The 9101-nt window shown below is 42.4% G+C and overlaps 1 long non-coding RNA gene across 1 annotated transcript; it reads left to right on the forward strand.

The window, feature by feature from the left end:
* The first annotated feature begins 6005 nt into the window (after positions 1–6005).
* LOC141778227 (uncharacterized) lies at positions 6006–8586 on the forward strand. The gene is made up of 3 exons (XR_012596011.1): positions 6006–6591; positions 7932–8072; positions 8173–8586. It is a non-coding gene; the product is annotated as an uncharacterized LOC141778227 (long non-coding RNA).
* Positions 8587–9101: the final 515 nt, after the last annotated feature.

A 9101-nucleotide genomic window follows, 5' to 3' on the forward strand; every position in this document is an offset into this window, starting at 1 on the left:
GTAAAAGCTTTGACTCATGTCTCTGTGTAGCCTATTGCTTTGAAAAATGATCAAAGTGCTGCGAGCTAGTGAGGGGCCATGAAACAGACGGCGAGCCAAACATCAATTTGTATGAATCAAGCAGCCAATTCTCTCGGGGTCAGGAAAGTTGTCCTCTTTGTGCTTCAAAGGGAGAACTAATGAAGCCAGAAGTCACTGCTTTGTGAGAGAGACTTGGTGTGAGGTCAATTATTGTGACCTAAAGCCCACAGTAAACCAATTAGACATTAGCACCAGGCTGTCAGACTGCTGATGAGGGCTGCATTCAGCCACACGCAAAGGAAGGGGTTCAAATAACAAGTTCAAACTAAGTTACATGGTTTTCAGCGGGGTTGTGTCCTTACATACAATAGTCCAGTATACTGCATAACAAATTAGGGGTCGCCACTGCGGATCATCTGAGATCTGATTTTATGATCCACATATTTGATTTGGTATAGGTTTTATGCCAAATGCCCCTCCTGATGTAACCTATTCCAACCCCATTCACAGCACCTGGAAGGCAAACCCCACACAGAAAGGCCCTGCCCAGACCGGGGATCGAACACACAACCTTATACTGTATAACAAACGTACTGGGCTAATAGTGTCTTATAAGTTATTATTGTGTACCGTATAGGATTCATAGAGGTGAAAAAGCCACAAATATAACATCCAATAAAGCAATGACTATTACAATTTTCTTTTTTTATTAGTTGTGGCCCCTTTTGGGAGGTTAAGGATAATGATAATAATAATAATAATAATAATAATAATAATAATAATAATAATAATAATAATAATAAACTTAATTTACATTTCTTAACACAAAAGAAAATAAAACCAAATAATAGCAGATAAAATGTGAATAAGGCCAAAGGACATGTTTTCAGAGGAGGGAAATAAAATGAATGAGATCAGGCAAACAGAAATAAAAACAGTATAAATAAATTAAACATTTCCAAAAGCTTTCCCAAAATAAAGAAGGTTTAAGACGTGATTTAAAAGAAGCTAGAGACTCGATGCGTCAAACCGTGACATGGGAGTAACCAGCAGGGCTCCGTCAAGAGGACACACATACCAGGTCAATAAATCAGAGATGTATTTAGGAGCAAGGCCGTTTAAGGCCTTAAAATTGCAATACAATTTTAAAATCAATTTGAAAACTAACAGGGAGCCAGTGTAGGGAGGCAAGTACAGGGGTGATCATGCCTCTTTGTCCCAGTACAGGACAAAGATCATCAATTGATCTACATGACCTAACTTTAGAAATTATTTTGAGCTGGAGGAAACATGACTTGACAACTTTTTGGACTTGATCATCAAAACAGAGGTTTGCACGTATTCACGGAGAGCAGGTGGGGACAGAAAAAGTTTTAAAGCCCGTCCCAACGTGAGGCGGATCTCAGCAACGTATCTATCCGTCCCCGGCGCGGTGTGGACGGTCGCGATGCGGTAGGAGGAGACAGTGTGGAAGAGAGCGAGTGAGAGAGAGTCTGCGTGTTGCGCTAATTCTTGTCTCATTTGTGGTCTGATAAAACAGTAAGTTCATATAAACTGGGTTGAAAAACGATGCAATCTGGTTGCCACGCTGATGAATTACATCTGACTTTTAACCCATTTTCTGTTTGAGAAAGAACGTTACCCAGAAAGAAAGAAAATAAAGGAGAGATTCAACCATGTTCCTCTTGTTTTGGCATTCTGGTGTGGATCTTTTCAACAAAGCACTGAAAGCACTAGCGCTTCCTGAGGAGAATAATATTCTGGGGGAACATTGAACAGGACTGAATTTTCAGATAGGAACGTTGTCAAATTTAAAGCTATTAATTACTGGCACAAAATGTTAGTTCTCAGCAACTTCAATGAATAATAAATCTTACAGCTAGTCCTGTTGTAAGCCTGCTGGAAACAAAAGCTTCACAGTTAAAAGAGCATTCACAAATAACAGCCTTTTTTTTTGGCCGCCAAGCGAGTGTTTTTGATTTATGAAAGAAGTACAAAACAAGATGTTTTGGACTTGGCATGGGCAGACTTGCCAAGTTGTTAATGGATTTTAGTTGAGTATTCAACAGAAAATAGTTAGTCAAAATGATAATACAGGATTCATCTGGGACTCATGGCACTTGTGTGTCTATTTTGGTTAATTTTATACTTCTGACACACAGCCAAGTGACAGTCAAGCTGTACATCACTGAGATCTCATCATGATAGATTAGAAAAGGAATGGTGATATCTCCTAACATCATTTTCTATACTTTTCTCAAGATGATGTACAACCATGTTGTCCTGATTCATTATGCTGTTTACCACACACTTCACTCTGCGTCACACTCCTCTGCTGCGCTGCAGTACCACCCTGCAGTCATTGCTTGAAGTATAGAAGCCATCACATCCTGCTGTCTGCTTGTTCTCACTGACCCCAGCTACAATCCCAGCATTTGACACCTGTATACTGCGACACGCCACAGTATCTGGCTGTGATAGCACCCTGGCTGCTCACAGCAGGCTATTACCCAGCCTAATTACCAGGCAGCCAGCTATAAGTCAACAGCGACTGAGAAAAAAACATTCAAGTCCACAAGACTGAGAGTCTCTCCCGCCTCTGAGCAAACGCTGCCATCCATTTTAATAAAGATGTCCCCTCTGGCAACCAGGGGAAGATGATGGGGAAAAAAAGGCCTGATAAGGAGAGGAGGTGATCAGCAGCAACATGGACAGAGAGAAAGGCCTGATAAGGAGAGGTGATCAGCAGCAACATGGTCAGAGAGAAAGACACCATGAACTTCTGCAGTAGTGTCAATGTACAGTATGTGAAAATCACTTTGTTTCAGTCAGGTGTGGTAGACTGACACGGTTTGTTGCCTTACAGTCAGACAGTTGTAGGTGTGATTGCTGATAGTCTTATTTAGTAAAAATACTGCCTCACAAAATACCCTAACTTACTGCCTAAATCTCATTTAAAGGGACTGTTTGTAAGAATCAGAAATGTCTTGTTAACAGCGACACCTGTGGCCGTTAAGTCAACTAAAGTCAGCGCCGTGTTGCTCTTGTTGTGCTCGCTCTACATAGACATGAACGAGCATCGCTCAACACAGTGAGGCGACACACGTCAGCTAAAAGCACAATATCACTCTATATTTCAGCTGCTTGGCAGTAATGTTAGCTGACCAGACGAAGGTCTCTCCATGAATCAATGCTGATCCTAGTGTTGGCTTTTCCTGCCTCAGCCGCCCGACCGCGGCCGGAGGGAACAGGGGAGACGCCGGAGTTCACTCCACTTCACAAGACACGGGAAACCTCTGTTGGTCTGGAGGAGCTGCAGCAGTTATTTCTGCACAAACGTCCACTGAACATTCACTAGATATTCTCAGAGCTAAACTAACTCTTCTGCAGTGTGGAGTGTGCGCGCATGCACGTGAGAGGTGAAGTGAAAGAGCGAGAACGAGCGTGGTGTGTGAGTGAAGGCAGACAGAGGAGCAGAGTACAGCAGAGACTCCGGTCCTGGAGACCAAAGCTACGGTCGGTGAGGGAACTCACTCTGATTGGCTTTTCAGCTTAAGTAAATCAGTGCACGAGAAGCGAAACAGAAGTGAGGAAAGGAATCAACTGACTAAAGTCAAGAGGACACACACAGAAGGTTCTTCTCATTATGTGTTTACACTACGAGCGACAAAGCAACAAAGCGGCCAAGCGTTGCCAGCTACACCTCTCATCTTCACCTCATCTGATCCTTCCAATACAAGGATATTTTCACAATGACACGGCCATCTGGAATGAAGTGGAAGTGAAGCGGTGAGCTTGAAGTGTGTGAAGATGGTCGACAATCGCCGCTTTATTTCACGTACGTATGATAACAACGGCTTGTATATCCTCCGTCCTCGGTCTTCTGGTTTCCCCTTTTGAATGATGAATACAGACTAACGCCACCTGTTGTTATGGAGAGTTATTTCATCTCACGCAGGCGCAGAACGCTCGTGGTAGTTGGCCGTCGGCTGTAGTCTTTGCGGTGTGTTCAAGTGCAAGGGCAGGCAAGCCGGAGACTCCCAGTCGGTCATTCCAAACTCATGCTGGTGAGTCTGCTGGTCACATTGTACTGTAAGCTAGATGAGTGCGAGGCAGCAGGGAAAATGACCCAAATGCAGACCAGGCAGACAGGAACAGTTCAAAAAGACAATACATAAGCTTAGGCATGGGTAGCAAGTACGAACAGGAGCAACGGAGAATCCAAAGGGGCAAGAGTGGGGCAAACAGGCAGGTACAGATAAGGGTTCAGGTTCAGGTACAAGTTCAGGTACAGGTTCAGGTTCAGGTACAGGTACAGTACAGGTTCAGGTACAGGTTCAGGTTCAGGTACAGGTACAGTTACAGGTTCTGGTAGAGGTACAGGTTCAGGTTCAGGTGGCTGGAAAGCAAAGCACAAAACAGAACTGACAATCTGGCAGGGGAATAAGTGCAAATGGGCCGGTACAGTATATACAGTATACTGCAGGACTGATGAGGGAAAGTGGAAACAGGTGAGCAGGTGGAAGTGAGAGTCAGGGTTCCTGGGACAGGTGGGAGAGTGTGGGCATCTGGTGGATGAATGGAGAATGGCAACGACGGGGCCTGGGGGAAGTGGGAATGTGGCTGAAGGGAGGGACAGAGGCAGAATGGAAAAAACAAACCAGGACTGAGACCGGCGCTATGACACCTGTGCTGTTTACAGCTAACATAAAATGGTTATGCTTCCATGGTAGAGTGTTTTTTTGTTCCCATCCCACAAGGTTTGGTAGGCAGTTAGACAATAGGCCTCATGTCTATATGAATGCATATTGCAACAGACTGCCAGACTGTGTTGACAAAGCTGTTGCCTTTTTTTGCTCACTATATGCTTGTAATCTTATAAACTGCATTATCAGCTCTTCTGTGGCTGTGAAGGACACCGTGTGTTCGGTTTCAGTGGTTTCTGCCAATTATGATCTGAATAGTGATTTCCTCTATTACAGACTACTATTAAATTGCAGGAGTGTGCACATAATTTAACAGCACAAGCCCCACTCCTTTAATCCAAACCGGAGAGGTCACAAGTGAGTTCAGTGTAAATGTTTTAAAGCTGAAGTACAAAGTCTTGCTTAAAAATAAGAATAAAAAAGCCGCCTTCTAACCAAATCATAGCAGTAACTGAGGGGACTTTAGGAACACAGAAAATAAAGGTTGTCTTTTTGCACCTACCAGTTTGCATTTCCAACACATTCTCATCCCTACCTGTCACATACTTTGTCATGTCCCTGACTTCACTTTATTTTTGGCAGCAAAGCCACGATAGTTACCCATGGCGTGACTTTAGGTTTAGGCAACAAAACCACTATAGTTAGGTTTAGGAAAGAACTACATGGTTGGGCTTAAAACTACCATGTTTGTACAGTGAAAACGACACTGAACGTTGTGAAGACGGGGACACGAAGGAACAGCCGTGTCTCTTTCACTCTTAAAACTACGTCACCACACTCCCGGCACAATTTCTTGTAGCGTTTAGATGGGTTTACCTTACAGTCATAATGGAACGCCCGGTGCTTTGCAAGCTAGTGACATGAAGCTACAAGCTGACGGCAGACACTTGGCGTGACGCTCTACAAAATCAAAGTTGGGCTGGCCTCCAATGAAGCAGATAAGCGTCAACAAATCGTAAGTTTTTGTTCTAAAAAAAAAACAGAAGAAAAATGTATTTTTGTCAATAGCCAGTTCAAAGTGCTATTTAACGACATAACTACATCAACGTTCATTTGAGCAACACTTCAACAGTGACCTGGTGACAATGTAGCTGGTCACGCTTGGCCGTTTTGTTGCTTTGTCGCTCGTAGTGTGAACATATAGCGTTAGCCTGGGAGAGGCCGCACTGCGATGCTTTGACCTAAATGCTAATTTCAGCGTGGCGACATACTCAAAATGAAATGTTAACATGCTGATGTTTAGCAGGTTAATATGTTAGCTAACACTTGGTTATTAGCATTAGTTGAGGCTGATGAATTACTGATTACTGATCATTGCCAATCCAAACCACTCTGCCCATATCACCACTCTGAAAAGAAGTGATAGACATAGAGTGAAGTAAGAAAGATATCCAGTTTTCCACATTGATTTTTCACTACACACTAACGAGTGACACATTTATAATACACTATGGGAAGATCCTGCTCTTTACTCTCCAGCAATGCATTTATCGACCGCAGTGTTTGTTCATCCTGACCGCTGATGGGGAGGAGACAGGCTACAGATTACTGACGTTTGGTATCGCAGTGTATGTCGAAAATTCTTTAATAATCCCTATGTCATTTTTAATGAGATTTCTTCTCCCTCCAGCAGATACATGATGCAGCCATCACAGGCATTTCTGGGACAGCCAATCCTGACTCGTGAGTACAGTCATCTGACCGAGGATGGATAAAGCTGCCGCACACACCGTCAATCATCAGTGGATATAATCATTCCCAACAGGCAGTCAGACATCCGCTGCGGGGGTCTCTCACTGCTGGTATCCTCAGCTTCACATTTACAGTCATGGAGGAAAGTGGACGTCTCTGCACTGAACACTCAGTAAGTGCTGGATGAATCAGTCCTTAATTAAAGTTGTACTAATTAAGACTGTGTTCAAAACGGAGCAGGCCTTTGATAGCATTAAAGTAATCACAAAAGAGCTCACAGAGTGATGTCGTACAGGAGCTGAATGCTGATGGCATCTCAAACTATCCACAGAGGAGTTTTCTCCGTCTAATCCAATTCTAGTAAATTGGTTACAGAGAGACGATTGCATGTTAAGCTTTTATATACTGCTGCTCAATGTGCTGATGTACAGTTATATGTTCCCAGCCATATGTGCAAAATGAGATAGTGTTTTAAACGTCATTTGAAAAGTTTAAAAGGAATCAGATTGAAATGTTTGAATTGGGGTTACATTGGTAATTGGCCTCCAATGAACTGTAGGTATAAGGGCTGATATTGATATTGTTATTGATTATATATTTCTCATTCAGCACTTTTTTCGTAAATTCGTAGCTCTGTTGGAATATATCGTTTGGTAATTCAGACAGTAGGTCCGTCATATTATGTGCCGTTGGGCTCGGGTATCCACTCTCTAATGGACCACTAACTACTCGTGTCTAGCGGGTCTTAGTCTTTATGTAAACTCATTATTGCTTTAAATACAACAATACGGTGTATATCCCAGATTTAAACAGGTGTGGTGGGAAGTCACAATAACGAAAAGCATTTCAGTGGTCTGAGGTTGAAAGAGAAGTTAATGCGGATTTTCCCTTAATTGGGAAGAACTGTATGCCATGAGAAAAAGAAGGATTTAGGCAAAGCACATTTGGTTTAAAATCGGACAGGACAGCCTGATAAAGACGTTGGAGTTCTTGGAGATTTGATTAAGGTTAGCCTAAAAATGCAATGAGCACATGTTGACTGCACCTTACTGGACAATTTCCATATTTCTTTTACGGCCAGGGGGACAAATGGACAACATGTTGCAAAGAAAGGAGTCCAAGTACTCAGCACTCTATGACATTAATGTCGAACTTTCTCTGAAATCATTCTTGAAGCTATTTTGTTTAAAAAGTCCAATTTCTTGGCGGCCCTGATCTGTGAAGAATTATTCTAGACTAAAGCTCTTTTCACCGTCTCTATAATGACCTTCATCAGCAAATGGAACTCGCTCAGGTTTGCTGAAAAGAGGCTGTATGATCAAAAGTTCTTGGAAAAGCTATATAAGTGAAACTACAGTTTAGAATATTTTATCAGAGATATGTGTTCCCGAGATCAAGAATGAACCTCGGCGCTCAATATTTGCTGTGATGATTCTGTTAGTTTTGTTTTTGGTTGTTGGATTTTTTGCTTGCTCTCTTTTCCCCTTCCCCTTTGTATTTTCCTCCTGGCAGGTCATGTGTGTGGCGGGGCGGTGTGGCTGGCTCCACCTTCAGCAGCAGACGAGGCACACCAGGTCCCACTCAAATCATCAACCTCACCATAAAAGCCTGGTCTCCACGCCACTATGGTGCCAGATAATTCCGCCTCGTTCGGTAGTGCATCACGTGCCTTCCTTCTTAGTGTTTTTCAAGATATTTTTCTAGTGTTCGCTCGTGACCACCTTACTTACCTGTGTTTTTTTCCTGTGTGCAGATCATCCGGTTTGCCTCGCTGCGTCTCCAGTGACTGAGAATTCCCATGTGCTCAGTCCTCGTGTTCCATTCTATACTTGCCACGAGCCGGCCAGCTCGCTGCCCTCCTGCTTGCGTTTTTCCTCTTCGTTGGAAAATAAACTGTGTTTAACTTACCTGTGTCAGTCTCTGCTTTGGGGTCCAACATAAAACACAACCTGACAATTTGCAGTATATACCATCTTACTGTGTGGAATAAAAATGGTCAGAACTAAAAAATATCAGCACTTAATTTTAGCCGTCAGTACCATTAATCCCAATAAATATAAAAAATAAAAATCCCAAACAAAATGAATATCAGTTGAACTTGACTTAGAGCCAAGAAGTTTTCTCTGCTGTTCGACAACTCGTAAAGTTCTTGAGCGAAATGTCTGGTAAAATTATCATCCAGGTTTAATCAAAGGCACCTGCATAATGTATGGTATAATTAATTTCTAAGAGCAAACAAAACAATAGAACAAAGACAAACAGCCAGACTAAACAAAGTAGGATATTCATTATTTTGTGTGATTCAATTACAAACGGGGACGTCTGTGCATTTGCAGCCTAACAAATTACCTCCCACAGCATAATAAATGCCAGACATAAATCATTTGTCATATTTCATTATGGCACAAATCAGGAATGGATATGCTCTGATTTCCATGCTTTCGCCTGATTACTATTCCCACATTTTGTCTTACTACTGCTGCTGCAGTGGTGGTGTGTGATTTCTGCAGTTTGCTCGTGTCGTTTTGTTGAGTCATATCCAACAGCACATTATTGCAGTTTTTTTTTACAATTGTTAACAACAAATCAAGGTGCAGTTTACATCCATGTCTGTCCAAAACATCATCACTACATAATTGTATACTGTTGGACATGTGTGCGAAATTGTCATAATTAGCACAT

Source organism: Sebastes fasciatus, chromosome 12 (genome assembly GCF_043250625.1).
Source record: "Sebastes fasciatus isolate fSebFas1 chromosome 12, fSebFas1.pri, whole genome shotgun sequence".
Lineage (NCBI taxonomy): Eukaryota > Metazoa > Chordata > Actinopteri > Perciformes > Sebastidae > Sebastes > Sebastes fasciatus.